Here is a 22419-nt window from a genome sequence, read left to right on the forward strand (position 1 = left end):
GACTCTTTCGCTGGTATTAGGGTGACCGTATCTCCCTATCCCAAACACAGGACAGGGAGATATGGTGGTGGGGGCGGCTCCTCCCAGCTCCACTGAGGTGTGGGGAGCTGGGAACCTGGCACCAGCCGGGGGTGAGCTCCCAGTCAGCCAGCGGGGGTGTGTGGGAATACAGGGCAATTAGCCCCTTTTAAACGATAAGTCGAGATGCCTTTCTGGCCCCCAAAATACGGGGCTGTTCCACCCGATATGGGATGGATGAGCGCCTGACATAGTATAGACAAGGCTCCGTCACCAATCAGTGACAAATCTTCCAATCTGCTTTCCTAGTACTGACCCCCTTGTCCCACTCGCCTGGCCCTCCCTCCCCTCCCCCACCCCACTGCACTTCCTCCCTCACCCCCACTCCACTACCACTCCCTCTCCTCCCCCGCTCCCCTGGCAATCCTTCCCCCCATCCCTTTCCCCCTCACCCCACCCCCGGGCACTCCCTCCCTTCCCCCACTCCTCTAGCACTTCCTCCCCTCCCTCCCGAACACCCCCCACACCCCAGCAGTCCTGCAGTTGCTGCTGTACTTCAAGAAGAGCTTTTACCCCGGAGAAGCCACATGTGTCAGAGACTCCCGGAGAGACCCGGGGGGGCCTGGCGATTGACATGGAAAATGCCCACACCCCAGCTGGAAGCACCCAGCCCAGAGCAGTGAACGGGCAGGTGTCCTTCGGGGGAGAGGAAGGGAGACAAAGGGAAATAGCCGGATTTACGCAGAGACTCTCTCAGAGACAGGGATGTAAAATCAGCTTTCATTAGCTCACCAGTGAAACACGAGCTCACTGCTCAATGGGTGCAGAGGCAGCTGGGGGGCCCCTCCAACCTCGCCCGGCTGGAGCAGCCCCACTGCCATGGACAGGAGCTGCTGCAGCCCAGCTGGCGCTTCCTTGCCCGTGGCACTGCTGCAAGTGGGGGGCACCCCAGAGCAGACACAGGAGCCCCCATCAGCAGCGGCCTGGCTCAGGCGCTCCACAGGGCAGGGATGCTCCCGCTGGGCTGCAGCAGCCCCAGTCTGCCAGAGAGAAACCTTTCCAGCCACGTCCCCCCTCCCCCACCACTCCCAGGGCCACCACAGATGGGGGCTACTCTGGCCTGGCTGGAGCGCCCGGGCCTGCGGCAGGCAGGAGGCTGCTCCACCCCTACCGGTTACCCATAACCCTTTCAGGTGAGGCTTAGCAGGGCCACATGAACATCCCCACTCAGAGACCACCTCACACAACACGCTGAGACAGAGCCACACGTGACCGATGCGGATCGCTCCACTGAGAGGGCAGCGCTCAGGTGCCAGGAGGACACTGTGGGATAAACCTGAATAACCGCGGATGAAATCAGAACTGGATGCTGCGAAGAGTTCTTGGTAACAAAACCGCCACAACCATCCAAAGCAGCACGGAACTGGGCATCAGAACAACCCAAACAGCCGCAAATGGCCAAAGCCTGGTTCTCTAGGGGGCCCTCACCTGGCCTGGCATCCGGCGGACCCGTTCCTCAGCTTCCCCTCAGCGGCTGCACAGTAAATTCTGTTTAGCTTTGCGCAGGCCCCGCGCCAGCAGGGGTCCTCCCTCTGCCAGGGTAGGAAAGGACCCCAAGGAAACACAAGCTCTTCACCCTTCCTGGGCCACTTCTCCTCCCAGCTCCTCCCCTGCGTTGCAGGGTTCACAGAAGTCACTCCAGGGCCGTTGGGTCACCTGCTTCCCAAGAGTCAGGGGGTGCAGATGGCGAAGAGCTGACGTCTTTTCTTGAGTGGGAAGTGCAGGAGCTCTGCCCACTGTGCTCCTCCCTTCCTGCCACACGCGGGGTCCTTTCCTGGAGTTCTCCATGGGAGGCCTCCGGAACAACAGGCCGTGGGCTCAACCCTCCATTGCAATGCGCAGGGCAGCTCCGTGGGCTCACAATCATTCCCTGAGGATCTGCAGACCCAGGCAGATGTTTCTGCATCGCTTCTTCTGAGATCACAATTCCAGTCTGCTCTTCCCAAGGACGCAAACCTGAAAAGAAATGAAAACACAAAACAAAACAGTCGGAGGTGGGGGTCTGCACCCTGCGGCTCTTTAAGGACGTTCTTTGTGGCTCCCACGCGATAATTGCAATGTTAAAAAAATTAAAAAAAACCCCTCTTGATTATTTCCAGTAAATGGTGAACGTCTAAAAGCCTGAAAACGAGCAACTCATCTCTAAACAGCAAACAGTGTGTGAGCTCCAAACACTGGGTAACTCCCCCCAGCACCTGATCAATCCCACCTCAGAACAGAGACTTGCTCATTATCCACAATGGCTCCAAGCACTCTCTCTAGAGTGGCAGCAGCTGATTTACACCCCCCACCCCAACAGGTCTGGTGGGATGATGTTTTCCCCTGTGCATCACTTTACATTGGTCAACACTGAATTTCATTTGCCATTTTGTGCCCCAGTCACCCAGTTTTGTGAGATGCTTTTGAAGCTCTAAACACCACATTGCAGGCTGCAAAGGGCTGCATGGACCAATCACTTACCCCGTCTCATTTTCTCGCTAATATTCCCAACCCAAAGTCCCACCACAGGACTGCTGCAGGAGCCGTTATTCTGGGCAGAGCTTTTCGAGGAGGTTCCTCGTCCCTTTCTCCACCCACCCCTGCATCCCACCCTCTGCCCCAGCCCGCAGCCCCTCCCGCACACTGAACCCCTCAACTTTGCTGCTACCAGCCAGGCGGCTGCTAGCCAAGACTGCTCAGGAACAGCTGTAGAAGCCACTGCCCTGACTCCACTGCCCTTGGGGGGTGCGCTGCACAGGGGTCACCCTCTGCTCCCTGGTGGACGTGAGGCCTCAAGGGAGCAAATCTTAATGCAAACCTCGGTTTGTAGTAAATAAAAACATTCAAAGGACAAATTGGGCACAACTCTGGGCACCAAATTAAACAGGAAACACCACCTAGTTCACAGGCACTGCCAGGCCCTTCAGCCTGCGTGGGGTGGGTGGGTCTGTGGGTAAAAATAAGCCCAGCGCTGCCCTAAGGCTGGGATCGCCGGAACACCCTCCCCCCACTGAAGACCAGAGGACGGGACTCAGTTTCCCAGGACACTGCGGTGTAGGAAGATCACAGCCCACCTCATCCAGGCACTCCCGGGCCGCAGCGCCCCTTGCAAGTCAGGTCCCAGCTCCACCTCCCCGTGTCTGTCCCGTAGCCGAAGGGGGACCCCGAACGCCCCATTCACACGCTCCTCTTTTCCCATTGCCAGGGCAAGAAAACGCGCGAAAAAGCCAGGCGGCCGCTGACTCCCTGCAGGGGCGTGGCCATATTAGCATAGTGCTCCCGGATTGGACAAGGCCCCGAGAGCTTTCCTGCAGCCGCTGTTGAAATGAATGAACTTCCCCGCGGGCGGGAGGTTGGCGATGACCCTGTGACATTAGCATACAGCGCGCCAAATCCCTTAAAGGGGCAGAGCCCGTAGCTCTGCCGGGCGCGGCAGGCTAACAGCGCAGTAAAGGACTCAGCCTGCACCAGTGTCCGGCCCCGCCCCGGCCCCGGCCCCGGCCCCGGCCGCGCTCCGCTGCCGCCCGCAGGGCTGTTCCCGGTGTCGCTGTAGCCGGGGCGGTGCCACGGGCGGCAGCTCAGAGACAAGGGGGACGGACGGAGGGACGGGTCGTTTATTGGCCTGGCTTCTGCCGGGGGGAGACTTGCCGGGAGCGCCGCGTCCTGCGGCAAAGCGCCGGGACCTGCCCCGCTTGGCCGTGCCGCCCACAGCGGGTCTCGCGAAAGCCCCCCCCCCCGCTGTGGGCTGGACACGGACGTGCGTGACCCGCAGTGACCGGGGAGCGGACTCTCCGCTCTGCAGCCGGGCCGGGGGCGGGGTCGCCAGCGGCTCCTGGGACAGCCCCGGGCTTTAGCCCCCGGGTGCCGGGTTCGTTCCCTCCTGCGGGTCCCAGCGGTCGGCGATCGCCTGCTGCCCCCCGGGCTGTGAGCTCCGACCCTGCGGGCCTGGGGCCCAGAGATCACACACAGATCTGCCCGGGCTGGGGCTGCGCCCCGCCGAGAGGGCCGGGCCGGGACCCTGGGACCTCCCGAGTCCCGTCCGGCTCTGTGAGCTGCGACGGGAGGCTGCGGGCAGCGGCTCTCCCCCGCCCCGAGGAGCTGAGACCGGGGCTGCACACAGCCGGGAAGGGGGGGCAGGGTCTGCCGCTGGGTCTTGGTCCCGTTCCAAAGGCTGGACTCTGGGGCTGGGGCAGGCTGGGCGCTCACAGGGCTGGACTGACCCGCAGTGTTTGTACTGGGGGTCCCTGTTCCCTGCACCGGCCCCACGGGCTTCACCCCCCCCGGGCAGAAACTCCCAGCGGTTGGGGACATGAGACGGGTGGGGGAGGGGCGGCTCATGGGTGGGACAGAACGTGGGGCCGAGGTGAAGGGTTTGCTCAGCTCTGGGACAGGCTCTGGGGGAGGGAGGAAACAGCTCCCGCCTCCCCAGCCAGCCAGTGTCCCCTCTGCCCACCGTGGGCAGCGCCAGTGAACCCAACAGGGAACCACCAAGTGAGCAGTGGGAGTGCTGGGAATGCAGCTGAGCAATATCGACCTCCTGTGGTCCTGCAAATTCTTTCGTCTGGCACCGGTCAGGGCCCGAGGATGCCGGACTGGGGAGGTTCATTTGCACATTGCGCAAATTACATAAATTATTTCTAGCTACAACTGCAGCCTGAACGTCGCCTGAGCCGCATCTGGAGAGCTACACTGCCCCCTTCATCGTCCTGCTGCAATGCTGGGAGCGGCCAGTAGGTGTCAGCATTACACAACATAGACCCCCCCCCGCCTCCGCCAGCCCTTCGGCATTTAATATCCCCCCCCAGGGGCTTGGGGGGAGCCCGCGCACACCCCCTCAGAGCGGAGGAATTCACCCCCCGGCAATAACCAACACCCCCCGCCAGTGCTGGACTCGGTCCGCGTTAAGCGTTGGATAGTAACAGAGAGGAAGCCCCGCCAGTCTCTACACCATCAAAACAAAACGCGGTCAAGTGGCACTTTCAAGAGTCGCAAAATGGTTTATGAGGTGACGAGCTTTCGTGGGACAGACCCACTTCTCCCGCCCAGAGCCGGACCGGAGCAGACTCAAGATTTAAGGCCCAGAGAACCGGACACAGAAATCAAGGCGCACAAATCAGAAACAAACGATCGAGGGGAGCAAATCAGAGAGCGGAGGGGCGGGGGGGAGGTCAAGATTTGGACTGAGCCAAGTTCGCAGACGAGCCCCGAGAGTGACGCGGAAAGTTCCCATCACGATTTAACCCCTGTGTTAAGGTGCCGGATTTGAATACAAAACCCAGCTCGGCTGCGTCCCTCTCCAGAACGCAGCGATAATGTCTCTTCAGTAACACACGTACCGCGGGGGACGGGGGGCTGGCGGGGGCCAGAAGCTCCGGCTGTGCCCCGCCCCCCCCCGTACCGCTCATGCGCAGTGAGTGCGACGGGAGCCGCTGCCCGCTCGGCGCGCACGTGACAAAGCGCTGCAGGGGGAGAGGGGGGTCACTGCCCCCGAGAGCCCCACGGGGGGAGAGTCCCCCGGGGGTGAGCCCCGCCCCCCCGCGTGCGCGGCCTCGTCCGGGAGCCCCGCCCCCCCGCGCGTTCAGAGGGCGGGACAGGGCTGTTGTCACCCGCGCCCGGCCCGGCCCGGCCCTGCAGCGGGTGTGTGCGGTGTCCTGCCCCTCCCCCAAAGTAAAGCCTCCCAAATCCTTTCTGTTTCCTCACCCCGCGCGGGCTCGGCCCTGGGGCCCAACTGACACCACCAGCGCTGCGGCAGCGCCTCACCTCAACCAGAGTCGTAGGCTGCAGACCAGTCCCGCGCGCCTTCGGATTGCCCCGCCCCACCATTGGCTGTCCTCCTACATCCTCGATCGCCATTGGTCAGTAGGATAACCAATCCCCTTCCGAATTTGACCAGTTCTTCTCAGTCCTCCCTGCCATTGGTCGCCCGTTCTGTTCCCGCTCTCTGTGACAATTATATCAATCCAGGCAATCCTCACGGCCATTGGCTAGAGCGAGACAATCCCGTTTCCTCATTGGCCAATCAACGGTAACGTGTCTTGCTATTGGCCATTATACACAAGAGTCCGCCTTCTCAGCCGCTGCTCAATCCCCGGAGGGACCCTTTTGCTGGCACCGCGAGCCCAGGCTCGGGACAGGTTTGGCGGGCGGGGCTATGAGATCTCTGAGTGGGGACACAGGCTGTTGGCGGGGCCGGGGTCAGGACAGGTTTGGGGGCGGGGCTGTGAGAGCTCTGGGTGGGGATACAGGCTGTGGGCGGGGCCCGGCTCGGGACAGGTTTGGGGAGCGGGGCTGTGAGAGCTCTGGATGGGGACACAGGCTGTGGGCGGGGCCGGGCTCAGGACAGGTTTGGGGGCGGGGCTGTGAGAGCTCTGGGTGGGGATACAGGCTGTGGGCGGGGCCCGGCTCGGGACAGGTTAGGGGGCGGGGCTGTGAGAGCTCTGGGTGGGGACAGACTGTGGGCGGGGCCGGGCTCAGGACAGGTTGCGGGGTGGGAGCCCCGGGACTCCTGTGATTTCTAGTCATTTCCTTTCCCAGCTGGGCGCTTGTGGGGGGCTTGTCCGGCCCCAGCGTTGCCGGCATTTCCGTGTGTGCGATTCCCGCCCGGCCCCTTGTGGGACCTGGTTGTGCTGGTGACTAGAAGAAAACAGGCACCGTCCTGGGGCACCTCAGAGACTAAGAGATATTTGGAGCAGGAGCTTTGGTGGCAAAGACCTGCCTGGTCAGGTACATGAATAGGGGGAGTTTGAGAAGAATTTAAAGGGGGGTCCCCGCAGAAGCCTCTCTGTTAGTTCTGCCCCTGCCCAGCCCCACATCTGCCTCTCAGGGCCCCTCCTGCAGCCCCAGGAACTCATCTCTCTCCCCCTGCAGGGAGGGAGGGGAAGGGGCATCCAGGGGTCACAGAGCTGAGTCGGGGGCTGGGGAGATGGGAGTCCTCCAAGGTCACAGAGACTGAGGCTAGAGAGGCTGATTTCAGGGACAGTCGGAGCTGGGAGCTACGGTCCCACACAGCCAGCCAGGGCCGGATTCTGCCCCCAGGGCCGGAGCTGGGGGAGCCTCGCAGCTCGCAGAGGCCCCAGACGCGGCGGTGGGGGTCGGGGGGAGGCAGCAGCCGGGCGCGGGGAGGTCGCTGTCACCTGGGCCGGGGCGATGGCGCCGCTCCCCGCCCCCCCCCGGCACGCCCCCCCGGCAGGAGCGTTTCGCGCCCAGGAGACAGGACAGAACCACCCCCAGCCCGGAGAGAGCGCGCGCGGCCGAACCACGCCCCCCTCTCCCCCTCTCGGCCCGGCCGGGGGCAGCTAAACCCGCACGTGGGGCCCCGCTCGCGCACCCAGCACTGCGCACGCGCCGCGGAGCGACTCCCCCCGCCGGCAGGGCGGGGTACCCAGAAGTGCTCCCCGCGCCCCTACCCTGGGGCTGGGGCTGTTCCCCCTCCCCCGCCCACTGCGGCCCGAGCTGAGCCCGGGGAGACCGACCGCTCCCCCCCGCCATTATCCCCGGGACCGTGTCCCCCCCACGGGGTGAGTGACCCCCCCATAGCTTGTCCCGTCCTCCCCGGGCCCGTGACCCCGACACTCACCGCCGGGCGGGGCTGTACGAAACAGCCCCGCGCAGCTGGGGCTATGCCCCGCCCCCCGTGCCGCGCATGTGCAGTGAGCGCGGCGGGAGCCGCTGCCCGGGCTGTGGCGGCCGCTGCCCGCTCGGCGCCCACGTGACAAAGCGCTGCGGGGGGGTCAGTGCCCCCTAGAGCCCCACGGGGGGACAGTCCCCAGGGAGTGAACGCCGCTCCCCCGGGCGCGCGGCCCCGTCCGGGAGCTCCGCCCCCCCGCGCGCTCAGAGGGCGGGACAGGGCTGTTGTCACCCGCGGCCGGCCCGGCCCTGCAGCGGGTGTGACCGGAGTCCTGCCCGGCCCCCCCGCAGCGCCCCGCCCCGCCCGTCGGTGTGACACTGTCACACCCGCTACACACCCGCCACGTGCACGTCACGTGTTCCCGGTGCAGCCCCGGGGCGCCCAGCGCCGCCTCCCCCGGGCGGCACCGCACAGCACCAGGGCCGGGGGGCGCGGCCACAACGGCGCTGCCCGTCCCGCTGCCACCGCCGCCCTGCGCTGCACCTGGGCCGGGCTGGGCTGGGACCCAGCCGCTGCCTGCGGGGAGCGCTCCGGCACTGCCACGTGTCCTGTGCCCATGAGTGAGTGACCAGGGGGCGGGGCTGCGCAGGAAGGGCCGTGCAGGGCTCAGTGTGTGGGGCTGTGAAATGGGTGCCTGGTTCAGAGGCTGGCTTTAGGATGGGGGGGGGGGGCGAGGGGCACTGCAGCGGGGTTGGGAGGGGCGGGGTGTCTATTTCCATCTCTCAAAGGAGGGTGACATCTAATGGGTACATTATTGTAGGAGCAGAGGGAGATCTATTAGTTGAAGCAGGGTCAGGGCTGGGCACCAGGACTCCTGGGTTCTCTTCTCAGCTCTGGGAGGTGTAGCCAGACATGAACCCCCTATTTGGCCTTTTCTTCCTCTTCTCCCCCCGCCTCCACTGGGAGATACAGAGAGAGAAATAAGCAGGGGAGGCAGGCGGCCTTTGATGTCCTGGGAACACAGGTGTGCTGTCTCACCCAGCCTGTCTACTATACACAAAAACCAGACAGTGGATGGGCTAGCTAATGGCCGCCCTTCTGGCTGATCTCAGTAATTGACAGGCCTTGATCACTTCACGAGGAAGATTGGGGAACCCCGCCCATCACCTCCAAAGGTGCCCAATTGTCCACAGTTCACAGGTGCAAATTGAGCCTTGCATCTTCCCTGGGAAAGCTGGGGTTCAAACACTCTCCTCCCAATTGGCCACTTGACACCAGGAAGAAGCCTACGTGCCAGAAGGGGTATAAAGGGGCTTAGCAAACCACCCCCCCTTTGAGTTTCAATCACCTACAGCTGCTGGCCAGGTCTGGAACTAACTCCCGAGACTGGGGATGCCTGGTTCGTAGCTACTTCGTCCGGAGGGATTGAGAGAATTTGGGTCACACTGGATCTAGGAGGCAGGGGTAAGAATTACACCTCTATTGCACTTCTTTCCTATAGGAATTGAGGGAAAGACTCTGGTTCCACCAGGTCTAAGAGGCAGGGGTGAAAATCACACCTCCAACTTGCCTTTCTTGGGTACACATTACTTGTATTAGTTTAAGCTCGCGAATTTGTCTAAAACTTTTCTTAAGTTAAATTGTGTTGTTTCCCCTTTAAAAACCGCGGGTACGAGCTGTTTTTGGGCTATAAACTCCTAACACCATAAGCCTGTCACTCAGACCGCGAGAAGCCCTGACCTTATCTTTAAAACGCGTTTACCCCTTTGATCTATTACAACACTGCGATCCTCCGCTATCTTTTACGTAGAACTGTAGAAAATTTATCTTGCCTGTCAAACCCCAGGGGGTCCTCGCCTTACCTGAACTGGCGACCTGCGCTCAGCAATGACCTTCTGCAAATATTAGTAACCACGAGTAAAATCATTCTCCTGTCACTCACTCGGCGGCCATCTTGGTTTCATTCATAAAGTGAGGGGTCAGTTTAAAACCCCCTTTCACACGCGGCAGCCGCTTCTGTTGTAAAATCGCTGCCAGCGGTTTCCTATTAACTGTTAGAAAAGTTATAAACAAAAATTCACAATTGTGGTACTTCGATCACTTGTCTGAGTTATATTGTTTCCATCTGTGTATAAATACAAAGTAACTGTTAAGGCCTCTAATAATTGTAATTTTCCTCTTGCTGCTCTGCCCGAACTAAGCACAAACCAAAGAACCCCGCCTGCCCTGGCTGCTCAGCGCAGCTGCTGGGGCGGCATCGCCCCCCCCCTTTGCCCCCCCAGACCTTTAGCTGGCACCTGGGCACCGGCTCACAGAGCCGCGAGAGACCCCGGTGTGTGCGAACCCCCCGCCCCGCGGGACCGTCTCTCCCCGCGCCCCGCCCCCCCCGGCAAGTGCCCGCAGCCGGCGCGTCCCAGCCCGGCCCCTCGGGCCCCCGGGGAGGAGAAGCGCCGCTTCCCGCCGCCGCGGCTGAGGAGCCGCTGGAGCACGTGACACCCCCCCCCCCCGCAGCGCCCCCCCACCAAGGCAGGAGCGTTTCGCGGCCAGGAGACGGGACAGAACCGCCCCCCCCCCCCCCCCCGCAGAGGGCGCCCGCGGCTGGACCACACCCCCCTCCCCCCGCTGGGCCCGAGCTGAGCCCCGGGGGGACCGAGCGCCCCCCCCCCATTACCGCGGGTCCGTGTCCCCCCCACGGGGTGAGTGACCCCCCCCACAGCTTGTCCCGTCCCCCCCCCCACAGCTGTCTGCGGGGCTCCCCCTCCCCCAGCCCGGGACCCCGACACTCACCGCCGGGCGGAGCTGTACGAAACACCCCCGCGCAGCTCGGGCTCTGCTCCGCCCCCCCCGTACCGCGCATGCGCAGTGAGCGCGGCGGGACCTGCTGCGCGGACTGACCCTGCCGGGGCTGTGGCGGCCGCTGCCCGCTCGGCGCGCACGTGACAAAGCGCTGCGGGGGGGGGGGGTCAGTGCCCCCTAGAGCCACAGGGGGGGACAGTCCCCAGGGGGTGAGCCCCGTCCCCCCGCGTGCGCGGCCCCGTCCGGGAGCCCCGCCCCCCCCGCGCGCTCAGAGGGCGGGACAGGGCTGTTGTCACCCGCGCCCGGCCCGGCCCTGCAGTGGGTGTGTGCGGTGTCCTGCCCCTCCCCCCGCCCCGCCCGTCAGTGTGACACTGTCACACCCGCTACACACCCGCCACGTGCACGTCACGTGTTCCCGGTGCACCCCCGGGGCGTCCAGCGCCGCCTCCCCCGGGCCGCACCGCACAGCACCAGGGCCGGGGGGCGCGGCCACAACGGCGCTGCTCATCCCGCTGCCACCGCCGCCCTGCGCTGCACCTGGGCCGGGCTGGGTTGGGACCCAGTCCCTGGCTGCGGGGAGCGCTCCGGCACTGCCACGTGTCCTGAGCCCATGAGTGAGTGACCAGGGGGCTGGGCTGCGCAGGAAGGGCCGTGCAGGGCTCAGTGTGTGGGGCTGTGAAATGGGTGCCTGGTTCAGAGGCTGGCTTTAGGATGGGGCGGGGCGAGGGGCAGTGCAGCGGGGTTGGGAGGGGCGGGGTGTCGATTTCCATCTCCCAAAGGAGGGTGACATCTCATGGGTAGATTATTGTAGGAGCAGAGGGAGATTGAGTAGTTGAAGCAGGGGCAGGGCTGGGCACCAGGACTCCTGGGTTCTCTTCTCAGCTCTGGGAGGGCAGTGGGGTCGAGTGGTTTGAGCTCTGGCCTGCTCTCCCTCACTTCCCTGTCACTCTGCGCTTCAGTTTCCCTTGGTGAGTGAGGACACGTTCCCAGCCCCCCGGGGAGCGGGGCAGTCCGGATAATTCACCGAGAGGGGCTTCATGCCACTATCGTGAGCGTACTCGAGATACACCAAGGAGCATGGGGGTTACTGCAGCCCATTGGGCTGCCCCACAGCTCCGACAAGCTGCCTCAGAGCAAGTGAGGGGGAGACTTCCCCTTGAGCGGCCGACATGTGTCAAAATGTCGCCTGCCTCAGCTCCCCGAGGCCTGTGACAGACAACAAGAGCTGCGTTCCCCAGCACAGGCACCACATGGGCCGGGTTTGCCTCTACGGAACCCCTCAGGGTAAACTGAGGCACAGGGAGGGAGTGGTGAGTAGCTTGAGCTGAGCTGGGGAAGCAGCGCTGTCTCCCACCTGCCCCTGCCTGCTCTCCAGCCCTGGCAGGCCCCTCATGCCCCGGCCGCCCCTTGCAAGGGAAGGGACACGACCCAACTGGATTTCTGGCCATGGAGCTCTGTGCTCCCACTGGAGATCCACCCAGTGGGACTCAGGCACTGATGTCCCTTTGAACACCCAGACCTGCTTCTTTGCCCTCTGGGGAAGGAGGGGGATGAAGGGGCTGGAGCACATGACCTATGAGGAGAAGCTGAGGGATTTGGGTTTATTTAGTTTCCTGAAGAGAAGACTGGGGAGCGATTTGGTAGCAGCCTTCAACTACCCAAAGGGGACGCTCTGGGGGGGTTGATCCTGCTTTAGGCAGGGGGCTGGACTAGACGACCTCCTGAGGTCCCCTCCGGCCCTCGGATTCTGTGATTGTGATTCTGATCTGTCTGCCTGTTCCAGATGGATTAGATCCTTTTCCAGTCGATTGATTCTCATCTGATTTTACCCGTTTTATCTTCTTCAGCCCTCTCCTCCTGAGTAGAACACAGAGAATCCCTATTTATCGACCCTCCCGTAAGAGATGCCTGTGTCCAATCCACACGCTCCTCTGCACCCGTAGGCTCCCCCCAGCCCTTCGCTTAAAAACTGCTCTGCGACATCTCAGTGTTCAGTGCCAGCAGCCTGGTTCCGTTTTGGGGTAGGTGGGGCCCATCCCCCCCGTACAGCCTCCCGCTTCTCCAAAAGTGTCCCCAGTTCCTAATGAATGTGAACCTCTCTGCCCGGCACCATCCTCTCACCCCTGCGCTGAGACTCTGCAGTCCTCCCTGCTCACCTGGCCCTGCACGTGGAAGTGGGAGCGTTTCAGAGAGCGCTGCCATAGAGGGCCTGGATTACAATCGCTCCAGGATCTCTCCAGGTCTCTTCCAGTTCTATGACCACCCCGGAGCGCTTGGGCGGCTGCCCAGGAAAGATTCAGGGCCACTCAGCTGGTTTGCAGAGCACCCAGCGCTGGCCGCCTGTGTTTCTATTGCAGGCGCACAGCCACACAGGCTTTGGTGCACATAGACATTTTATTCTGCCGCTGGAGGGGAACAGTGGTGAGGAGGGAGAGGTCAGTGGTTAGAGCGTTGGCCTGGTAACCCCAGGGCTCTGGGATTAACCCTTCAGAAGGGCCTTCAAGGGTCTGGGGCAGGATAGATTGAAAAAACTCCAAAACTATCAGGCCTGGTGATGGGTCCTAGTAGTATAAGGGATCTACCATCAATCTTTAGCCACGCCCCTTTTCCTTTTAGCCACGCCCCTTTCACCAGAAGCCCCAGCCCAGCCCTTTTAGCTCCGCCCATCCCTTTCACCAGAAGTCCCACCCCCTTAACCCTTTTGCCCCTCCTTCCTGTCACCAGAAGTTCCTCCCCAACTCCTTTAGGCCCGCCCCCTGTCACCGGAAGACGTTCCCTTCGGGGGTAGGAGTACCTCTGGGTCAAGTGAGACTGGAAGGAAAGGGTGTCATGCGACCCCTCGAAGGACTCGCCCCTCCACCAATCGGAGCACAGCGCTACCCCCAGAAAGAGGCCATCTTCTTCCAAGAGCGCGTGTTTCAGAAATGTGCAAATGCTGAGCGGGAAGATGGACACTTTCACCACCCCTGCCAGAGTTCGGACGTTGTTCACGTGCCGACGGGTCTCCGCCGCACGTGGAGAAAGCGCTGCATCCGCGACAGCTGCGAGGGGGAGGCGGTAGCCGAGGGGAGCCCTTTGGCCCAACCCTTGTTGACGGATACACCGGAACCCGACCCCGAAACCCAACCGCTCTCGAGGCAGCCCGACAAGGTAGACGGCCTCTCTTTGTCCACCCCTACGGAGGAAGGCGGCCGCAGGTTGAAGGAGTCAGACGAAGAGAACGGAAAAGAAGCCAAAGAGGTAAGAAACGAATGAGCGAGGTTGGGGGGTCGTGTAATGGGATTTTGTAAAAACCTAAAAAGACCACAGGATCGTACGTTATTTTCTTTCTGGGAATCTCTCCAGAGCTCGACAAGGCCTTCCTTGAGGACCCTAAACCCCAGGACGACGTTGTGTCAGAACGAAGATGAAATGGATCCACCTTGGTTTTGCTCAACACCGATACAAACCACTGAAGATGATGCGAAGGACGATGGCTACGAGGAATTTAGAAGGAGGCTTGGTATGGAACTGGCTGAGCCAGTCCCATGTCATCAGCGTAAAAAAGGTCTGCGTTCGATTGTACGCGTTGTTGTTTATGCCACACCCGCTCACGACACTGTCCTCAAGCACTGCCTCCGGGAAAAGCTTTTTGAAGACTGTGAGGACTGTGTCATAGGTGCACCAGGCCAAAGGCACCAGGACTTGGTGGCCCCTTACAGACTAACACAGATTTTGGAGCATATGCTTCAAAACGTCTCTCGAAAAAATTCTGTCTGAATTGTTCTGGGCCTGGAGCTTCAGGCACCTCAGTCCCCTCCTTAATAGGGCCCTGGGCACGTCCAGCGCCCTCTCACCTGCAGCAGCTCCAGCACCGGCTGCTGACACGTCCCCTCCAGCTGTGTGTTGAGGGCGCCAGCCCGGGAAATCTTCTCCCCCAGCCGGGTGGCATTTTCCTTCCCCCTCGGCCCGATCTCCTGGGCCAGCTCTCCCAGCCGTGCCAGCAGGAGGCGCTCTTGTTCAGCCAGGAACCCCCACGCCACCAGCTGCCTCTCCACGGCCGTCTGCCGCTGGGGTGCGCAGAGGGGCCGGGCTGGCCACGGGGAGAGGGACGCAGGATGTGGGCTGTTCCGCGCTGCCCGGGGCTTTTCATTCACAACTCAGCCGGGCCTAGCCAGCTCACAGCCCCGAAAGAAGGCAGCCCCAGCGACTCCTGTGAGGAGCAGCGAACAGGAGCAGCGAACAGGCAGCTCACCTTTGGGAGGAGCCACACACCTGTTCTCACCTTTCTTGTACGGGGTTTCTCTTGTGCCCTCCAAGGCGGCACTAGAAACAAATAAGGGATCTCTGTCAAGGGAGAAATGGAGAGTGACGTGGCTGGGGAGAGCTCTGGTGTTGTGACCTGCGTGGCATGTGCCGTGTTTGTCTTCCTCCCGAATGAGAGAAAGGATTTTCTCTGGCCCAAGTGTAAGCTGGGAGCCATTTTAGAAGAGAAGGTGAAAGGACTTGAGGCACAAATCCCAACCCTCAGGTCCATCAGAGAAGGTGAAGGCTTTCTGGACAGAAGGCAACAGATAATACTGCAGGTACAGCAGGCTGCCCAAAACAAGGAGGAGAACTGGAAGCGAGTTACCTCCAGGAGGAGGAGAAAACCAGTTCAAGTCTCTCCAATTGCCGTGGAGTTAAGTAGCTGCTTTCAGCCTCTCTCTGAAATCACAGAGCAGCAGCTTGGGCCTTGCAGAGCTGAAATCACAGGGTTGTGCCTCAGGGCAATCCCCAGCAGCGTGATTGCTAAGGGAGGGACGATGGCAGTGGATGAGAGCAGGGGGTTGCTGCCGAGGTGTGTGGTTGACACCGGTTCTGCGGTCCGGTGGTCTGATGGTGTGAAGAAGTGGGTCTGTCCCACCAAAGCTCACCTAATAAATTATTTTGCTAGTCTTTAAAGTGCATGATGGGGTCAAATTTAGCTACGACAGATGAGGAAAGGGATCTTGGACTTATAGTGGATAGTTCTCTGAAGACATCCACGCAGTGTGCAGCAGCAGTTAGTAAGGCAAATAGGATGTTAGGAATTATTAAAAAAGGGATCGATAAGAAGACAAAAGATATCATACTTCCCCTATATAAAACTATGGTACGCCCACATCTTGAGTACTGCGTGCAGCTGTGGTCTCCTCACCTCAGAAAAGATATATTGGCATTAGAAAAGGTTCAGAAAAGGGCGACTAAGATGATTAGGGGCTTGGAACGGGTCCCATATGGGGAGAGGCTAGAGAGACTGGGACTTTTCAGTTTGGAAAAGAGGCGATTGAGGGGCGATATGATAGAGGTATATAAAATCATGAATGGTGTGGAGAAAGTGAATATAGAAAAATTATTTACCTTTTCCCATAATACAAGAACTAGGGGACACCAAATGAAATTGATGGGTAGTAGGTTCAAAACTAATAAAAGGAAATTTTTCTTCACACAGCGCACAGTCAACCTGTGGAACTCCTTGCCCGAGGAGGCTGTGAAGGCCAGGACTCTATTAGGGTTTAAAAAAGAGCTTGATAAATTTTTGCAGGTTAGGTCCATAAATGGCTATTAGCCAGGGATAAGGTATGGTGCCCTAGGCTTCAGAACAAAGGCAGGAGATGGATGGCAGGAGATAAATCACTTGATCATTGTCTTCTGTTCTCCTTCTCTGGGGCACCTGGCATTGGCCACCGTCGGCAGATGGGGTGCTGGGCTGGATGGACCTTTGGTCTGACCCAGTATGGCCATTCTTATGATCTTATGCTACTTGACTGCTTTTTGTTTTGGTTCTGCAGTCCATACAGGGTTAACAGCTCGATGGCATCATCACGCTGCAGCGAGGGGACAGGCTTCATGCAGATTATGTGATCGCTTAGGCAGCGAAAGAACCACCACAGAGGCAGCTCGCAGGTCTGGTGGAATAACTCGTTTTAAAGCTGAATTATCTGGTGGGAGAGGTTTTGCTTTGACCAGCTACAAAGGAGCTGCAGGATGAAGAAAGTAGGTGTACTTGCCGATCTGTAAAAATCTTGTTGCAAGGCTCACATGTGTTGCATTCGGGTGACTCGTCGTGACGTGTAAAAGTGTCCTGATGGGTGGGCTGTGTAAAATTTTCACAAAACTGTATCGCTTCTCGGCCTTTTGGCTAAGATCAAGTGTAGTATCTGTTCTTATCAGTTTAATATCTGATACGTCCTCTATCTGAGGACTATATATTAAATGGATTTTTGGAACAGGGAGATGGAATAGGGGCTTGCTCCATCCACTCCACGCATTGACCTGGTATTGCAGTACTTCCAGGAACGGTGCACCTTCCTTCGGGGAGGAATACTCTTGGTAAAAAAATAGAATTCAACTCTGAAAGTCTTGTTTTTCTAAACCACAAACCTGATCAGGGGAAGGTGTTTGACGTGACCAGCTGCTGGGATGCCAGTAACCACTTTCTCTGGGCTGGCAACTTTACCCGTTTTGCGGACTGGCGCTTCATCCACCGAGCATGCCTTAATTGTGTCCCGCTCAACAGCGCTGTCGGCCACGGGACCCGCGATAAAAGGTGCAGGCATTGCGGATATCCGCTGGAGACTCTTCCCCACGTCCTCTGTGGCTGCATGGCGCATTCGGCGGCTTGGCAGCGCCGCCATAACGCCATCCAAGACCGGCTGGTGAAAGCGCTACCTCCGACCCTTGGATCCGTTACCGTAGACTCTTCCATCCCTGGCACTGACAGCCTTCTGCGGCCGGACATCGTCGTGACGGACGAGCGGTCTAAGAAGATTCTCATTGTGGACATTACGGTGCCCTTTGAGAACCGCATGGCGGCCTTCCGCGATGCCCGGGCTAAGAAACTGCAAAAGTATGCCCCGTTGGCGGACACCTTACGGTCCCGGGGCTACTCGGTGGAGGTCCATGCATTGCTCGTGGGGGCATTGGGTGCCTGGGACCCCCTGAACGATGAGGTCCTGGAAGCCTGCGAGGTCAGTCGCTATTATGCTCGAATGATGCGCAGGCTGATGGTGTCCGATGCCATTAGGTGGTCCAGGGACATCTACACAGAGCATATCACGGGCCATCGCCAATATTCTGACAGCTGATTACCAAGCTCCTTTGTGTTTTCCTTTTTTTTTCCTTATTTTATCTATTTTTTTATTCTGTTCTCCTATTGTAACTTTTTTATTTAATTATTTATTTTTATTTTTATTTTATTTTATGCTCCCTGGTACTTCATGGGTCGGGGAGTTTTATGTTCAAAAACTTCTTTTTTCTCAGGGACTGGCTGATAAGCCGATTATTGTTTATTGTCTAGTATCTGTAAAATACTCTCCTTTTTGATTTTCCCCTAGGGATTGGGATTGATCCAAAGGCCAATATCTCATATTGTCTGTTACTTTAAAGTATTTTCCCCTTTTTTCTCCTCAGGGTAGGGATTGGTTAAAAGGCCGATATTTTATATTATCTCTTGTTTGTAACTGTGTTTTTTTTTTGTTTTGTTTTGTTTTTTGTCTATCTGAGACTAGTTGGGTTTCTTGTGTAAATACTAAGATGCTGTTTCCTGTATATTATGCTCCATAACCTGTTCTAGTTTCTCAGATGATATATCCCTGTGTATGTTAATTTGTTATGCTCCTTGCTGTACTTGAAACATTCCCTCAATAAAACTCATTTAATCTGTTCTTATCAGTTTAATATCTGATACGTCCTCTATCTGAGGACTATATATTAAATGGATTTTTGGAACAGGGAGATGGAATAGGGGCTTGCTCCATCCACTCCACGCATCGACCTGGTATTGCAGTACTTCCAGGAACGGTGCACCTCCCTTCGGGGAGGAATACTCTTGGTAAAAAAATAGAATTCAACTCTGAAAGTCTTGTTTTTCTAAACCACAAACAGAGTTCTTTGTACGTAAATTTGTTGTAAGAATCATTTATGGTTTTATGGCCAGGTTGGGTTTTTACTTGCCCAAAACTTTGAAATTACCATAGAAATGACTATTATAAAAGCTGCTAAGGGAACACTGAAATACATATTTAGCATTTCTAAAAGCAGTTAAATGCATATTTAGCACCTCATTAGCAAGGGCATGGTTGGGGCACCTTGCAATTGCGGTGCTGGTTTAGGTGGGGGTCTTTTCCAGGAGAACCCCGGCAACTTCGAAATCCCCTTTATTCCTATCAGCAAATTAAAATAAGGGGATTTCCACATCTGGACCAGCTGTGCAGCGCGAGCCGCTGCAATTTCCAAGTGCTGCCCCCCACCCCGCCCCCCCGCATTCTAAAGAGAGTCTCATTAGTAATCTTCAAAATGGCGATTTGCATGGACATTTTGAAGTTTTGGGCTAGTGTAGACAAAGCCACTTTGTTTTATGTGACTCTGGATTTCTCCCCTTCCTACCGCTCTTCTGATGTGCCCACTTTGATTCCGAGTTTTCTGATTAGTCAACCTTGATGACTAGTTTTGGTTGTCTGTGCCTTAAATATTGAGTCTTATGCTCTGAAGACGTGGGTCTATTCCAGAAAAGCTCACCCCTTCATCAATTATTTTGTTAGCCTTCAAAATGCTAAGAGACTGCCCCTTTTTTTTTTTTTTTGCAGAGAAAAGAATCCGTGTGTTTGTGAGAGGCAGGTCTGCTCTAGGTCAGCAGGCCTCCAGGGCTGGTGAAAGCAGAGGGCTGCAACTCCCCTTCATCAGCACTCCCATGAGAAAAATTGTTCCAGTCCCCCTGGTCAGACCTGGTTTGGTTAACCAATAAGAACAGATTGAAAGTTTTTGATTGTGCAGGTTTAAGACAAAGAGGAGACGCAACTGAAGACAGTTGGCAGTTTTTCCATGGGCCGTTATTAAGGGCCTAAAAGCAAGCAAGCTGCACCCCTGTAGTATAAAACTCTTTCAGTTCTGTGTAGTGTTCACCTGTATCTGACATTGAATTCAGTGTGATGGTTTTGAAATTAACTTGCTGTTCAGTCTCAGTACTGATTGTAGCAGTGCTAATGAAAACTCCTTGTTGTGTGAGTGAGAATGGATGCTGTATGTATGCGAGACTGTCACCAGCTGTTCCAGGAAGGGATCAGGACAGACCCTTCGAGCTGCGGATCATTACAAGGTGAGCAGTGGGCAACTCTAGAGAAGGAGAGAGGCGGTGAGAAACAGTCCTCAGTCAGCAGTAGCAGGCTGGGCCAATAGAAGACGAGCCTGTAGAGTGAGAGGGAAAAGGTGAGCGGTGGGCGCATTGCCACCTAGAAAGGCTGGCGCACTCCGGGATGAAGCGGGGCTTTGCCCACGAGAGCTTATGCTCCAGAATGTTAGTCTCTGAGGTGCCCCAGGACTTGTTGTTCTTACAGTGCACGGCAGGGCAGTCCCAAGGGTGGATTAACCCTGAGCGAAATGCAAGTCCCCTCTCTCATGCGCTCTGCTCCCGCTTGTCCTCCTCCTCGCCCCCGCTCCCCCCAGCTGTTGGTCACCCCTTGGAAACAAGGCTGGGATGTTGGCCCAGCTGGGTTGATGCTTCCTCTGTAAAACCCAGGCTCAGACTCAGCATTGCTGCTAACTTTTCCCAGGCACCTGTGAAATGAATTTGTTCCCTGCACCCCTCGTGAAATGTGACAAGTCCCCTCCATATCAGTAGTCTGACAAAGCGTGGGGGGGGGTGAGGCCAAGGGGTTTGGCGTGTGGGAGGGGGGCTCAGGGCTGGTGCAGAGGGTTGGGGGTGAGGGTGCTGCCTGGGCATGCGGGCTCTGGGGTGGAGCCAGGTCTAAAGGGCTTGGGGTGCTGGCTGGCCCCGGGCTACAGCAGAGAGGACCCCCCCCCAGCTCTCCCCCCCAACACAGCCCCCAGGCTGAGGCAGGGGGAGGCGCCACATGGGGCTGGGCTGGGAGATCGGCATCCCTCCCCTGCCCTCAGTGGGTCTGGGACTGATGGGGGCTTCCCTGGGACGGGGGGTTCCCCAGCTGCAGCAGGTCCCTGCCAGGCTGGGGCGCCTTTCCCCTGACCGCGGCAGGCTCGGGCCAGTTGGGTCCCGCAGCGCCCTGCTTGCAGGGAACGGCGCCCCAGGTGACCTCCGAGAGCAGCGTTCACCCCCAGCGGGGCTAAGCGGCGCCACTTGTCCCCCACCCCCGGGAGCAGCCCCAGCTCCTCGCCCCCACCAGGAGGCCCGGCCCCGGCACAGCCGAGCTCCCTGCACAGCGGCCAACGCCCCCATTAGCTCAGCGCCCCGGAAGGGGCTGGCTGGGGAGCCCCGTTACTCCTGGAGCAGCAGCCGGGTGAGGCAGGGCACATCCCCTTCGCGTCCCTCTTCCTCAGGGTGTACGGGAGCTATTATTCCCCTCTGCTCATAGGCGTAAAGAGACTTTGAAGTAGGCAGGATCCTTTTGTAAAGGAGCCTCGTCTGGACGAACTGCGTACCCGGTGGGGGGGGTGGGGGGCATCACCTGTGAGGTGCAGCATGGTCCAAGAATCAGAAGAGTGCTTGAGGTAGTGGTTGCGACACTCCCCAACTTGGGGTCCATCTTTTCATTCCATGGTTGGCCAAGATGGAAGGGAAGTGGAACTTCAGCAATAGTACAAAAGGTGGGTGGAAGCTAATGCTTCCACTTAGCCCAGTCCTGTATCGTGTTCGTCATCTCGTCACGTGTCCTCGTTCCCCATATTCCGTGTTGGCTGGGTCGTGGGCGATGAGTGGAAGGGGAACGAGGGAGGAACGCACTGCGAAGGGAGGCAGAGAGGAAAAGAAAAAAAGAAAAGGGAGGCTAGGGAAGGGGTAAGGAGATGGCTTCTCTCTGTGCAGTAGGGCCCGTTAGATGAGTTCTGGGTAGTTGGGCAGTTATTTGTCCTGATATTGGCGGAGGCCTGTAATATGCTCTGTGTAGACGTCCTGGGACCATCTGATGGCATCTGACACCATTAGCTGTCGCACGAGGCGGGCATAGTGGCGGCTGATGCCGCAGGCCTCCAGGACCATTTTGTTCTGGGGGTCCCAGGCCCCCAGGGCACCCACCAGCAGGGCGTGTACCTCCACTTTGTAGCCCTGTGTCCTTAGTGTATTTGCTAGCGGTGTGTATTTATCTAGCGTCTTTGCCCTTGCTTCCCGGAAGGCCACTGACAGGTTTTCGAAGGGGATGGAGACATCCACCATGGTGATCTTCTTTGCCCGCTCGTTAGTTATTACGATGTCTGGTCTGAGCAGGCTTTTGGTGTCCAGGATGATGCAGTCCACTGTCACTCCACCCAGGGCTGCCGGGAGGGCCTCGATAAATCAATCTAGGATTGCGTTATGCTGTAGTTGCCAGGTCCTGGAGGCTACGTCTACACGTGCAGCCAACATCGAAATAGTCTATTTCGATGAATAACGTCTACACGTCCTCCAGGGCCGGCAACGTCGATGTTCAACTTCGACGTTGCTCAGCCCAACATCGAAATAGGCGCTGCGAGGGAACGTCTACACGTCAAAGTAGCACACATCGAAATAGGGATGCCAGGCACAGCTGCAGACAGGGTCACAGGGTGGACTCAACAGCCAGCCGCTCCCTTAAAGGGCCCCTCCCAGACACAGTTGCACTAAACAACACAAGATACACAGAGCTGACAACTGGTTGCAGACCCTGTGCCTGCAGCATAGATCCCCAGCTGCCACAGAAGCAGCCAGAAGCCCTGGGCTAAGGGCTGCTGCCCACAGTGACCATAGAGCCCCGCAGGGGCTGGAGAGAGAGCATCTCTCAACCCCCCAGCTGATGGCCGCCATGGAGGACCCAGCAATTGCGACGTTGCGGGACGCGGATCGTCGAAGTAGGGCGCTATTCCTATCTCCTCATGAGGTTAGCGACTTCGACGTCTCGCCGCCTAACGTCAAAGTTAACTTCGAAATAGTGCCCGACGCGTGTAGACGCGACAGGCGCTATTTCGAAGTTGGTGCCGCTACTTCGAAGTAGCATGCACATGTAGACGCAGCCGGAGAGAACCAGACATCCACAGAGTATCCTTAGAGTATCCACATCCTCTGTTACAGTTCC

The 22419-nt window shown here is 58.4% G+C and overlaps 1 protein-coding gene, 1 long non-coding RNA gene, 1 other non-coding gene and 1 pseudogene across 3 annotated transcripts in view; 2 read left to right on the forward strand and 2 right to left on the reverse strand.

The window, feature by feature from the left end:
* LOC142024609 (uncharacterized) overlaps positions 1–22419 on the reverse strand; it is a 144907-nt gene that overhangs the window by 31344 nt on the left and 91144 nt on the right. The window lies entirely within an intron of this gene.
* LOC142025003 (uncharacterized) lies at positions 580–7656 on the reverse strand. The gene is made up of 3 exons (XR_012648567.1): positions 7634–7656; positions 5818–5998; positions 580–2034 (listed from the first exon to the last, which is right to left on the reverse strand). It is a non-coding gene; the product is annotated as an uncharacterized LOC142025003 (long non-coding RNA).
* LOC142025363 (U2 spliceosomal RNA) lies at positions 16543–16733 on the forward strand. The gene has a single exon (XR_012648633.1). It is a non-coding gene; the product is annotated as a U2 spliceosomal RNA (small nuclear RNA).
* On the forward strand, positions 18059–18234 carry LOC142025406 (U2 spliceosomal RNA; annotated as a pseudogene).

Source organism: Carettochelys insculpta, chromosome 22 (genome assembly GCF_033958435.1).
Source record: "Carettochelys insculpta isolate YL-2023 chromosome 22, ASM3395843v1, whole genome shotgun sequence".
Taxonomy (NCBI): Eukaryota; Metazoa; Chordata; order Testudines; family Carettochelyidae; genus Carettochelys; species Carettochelys insculpta.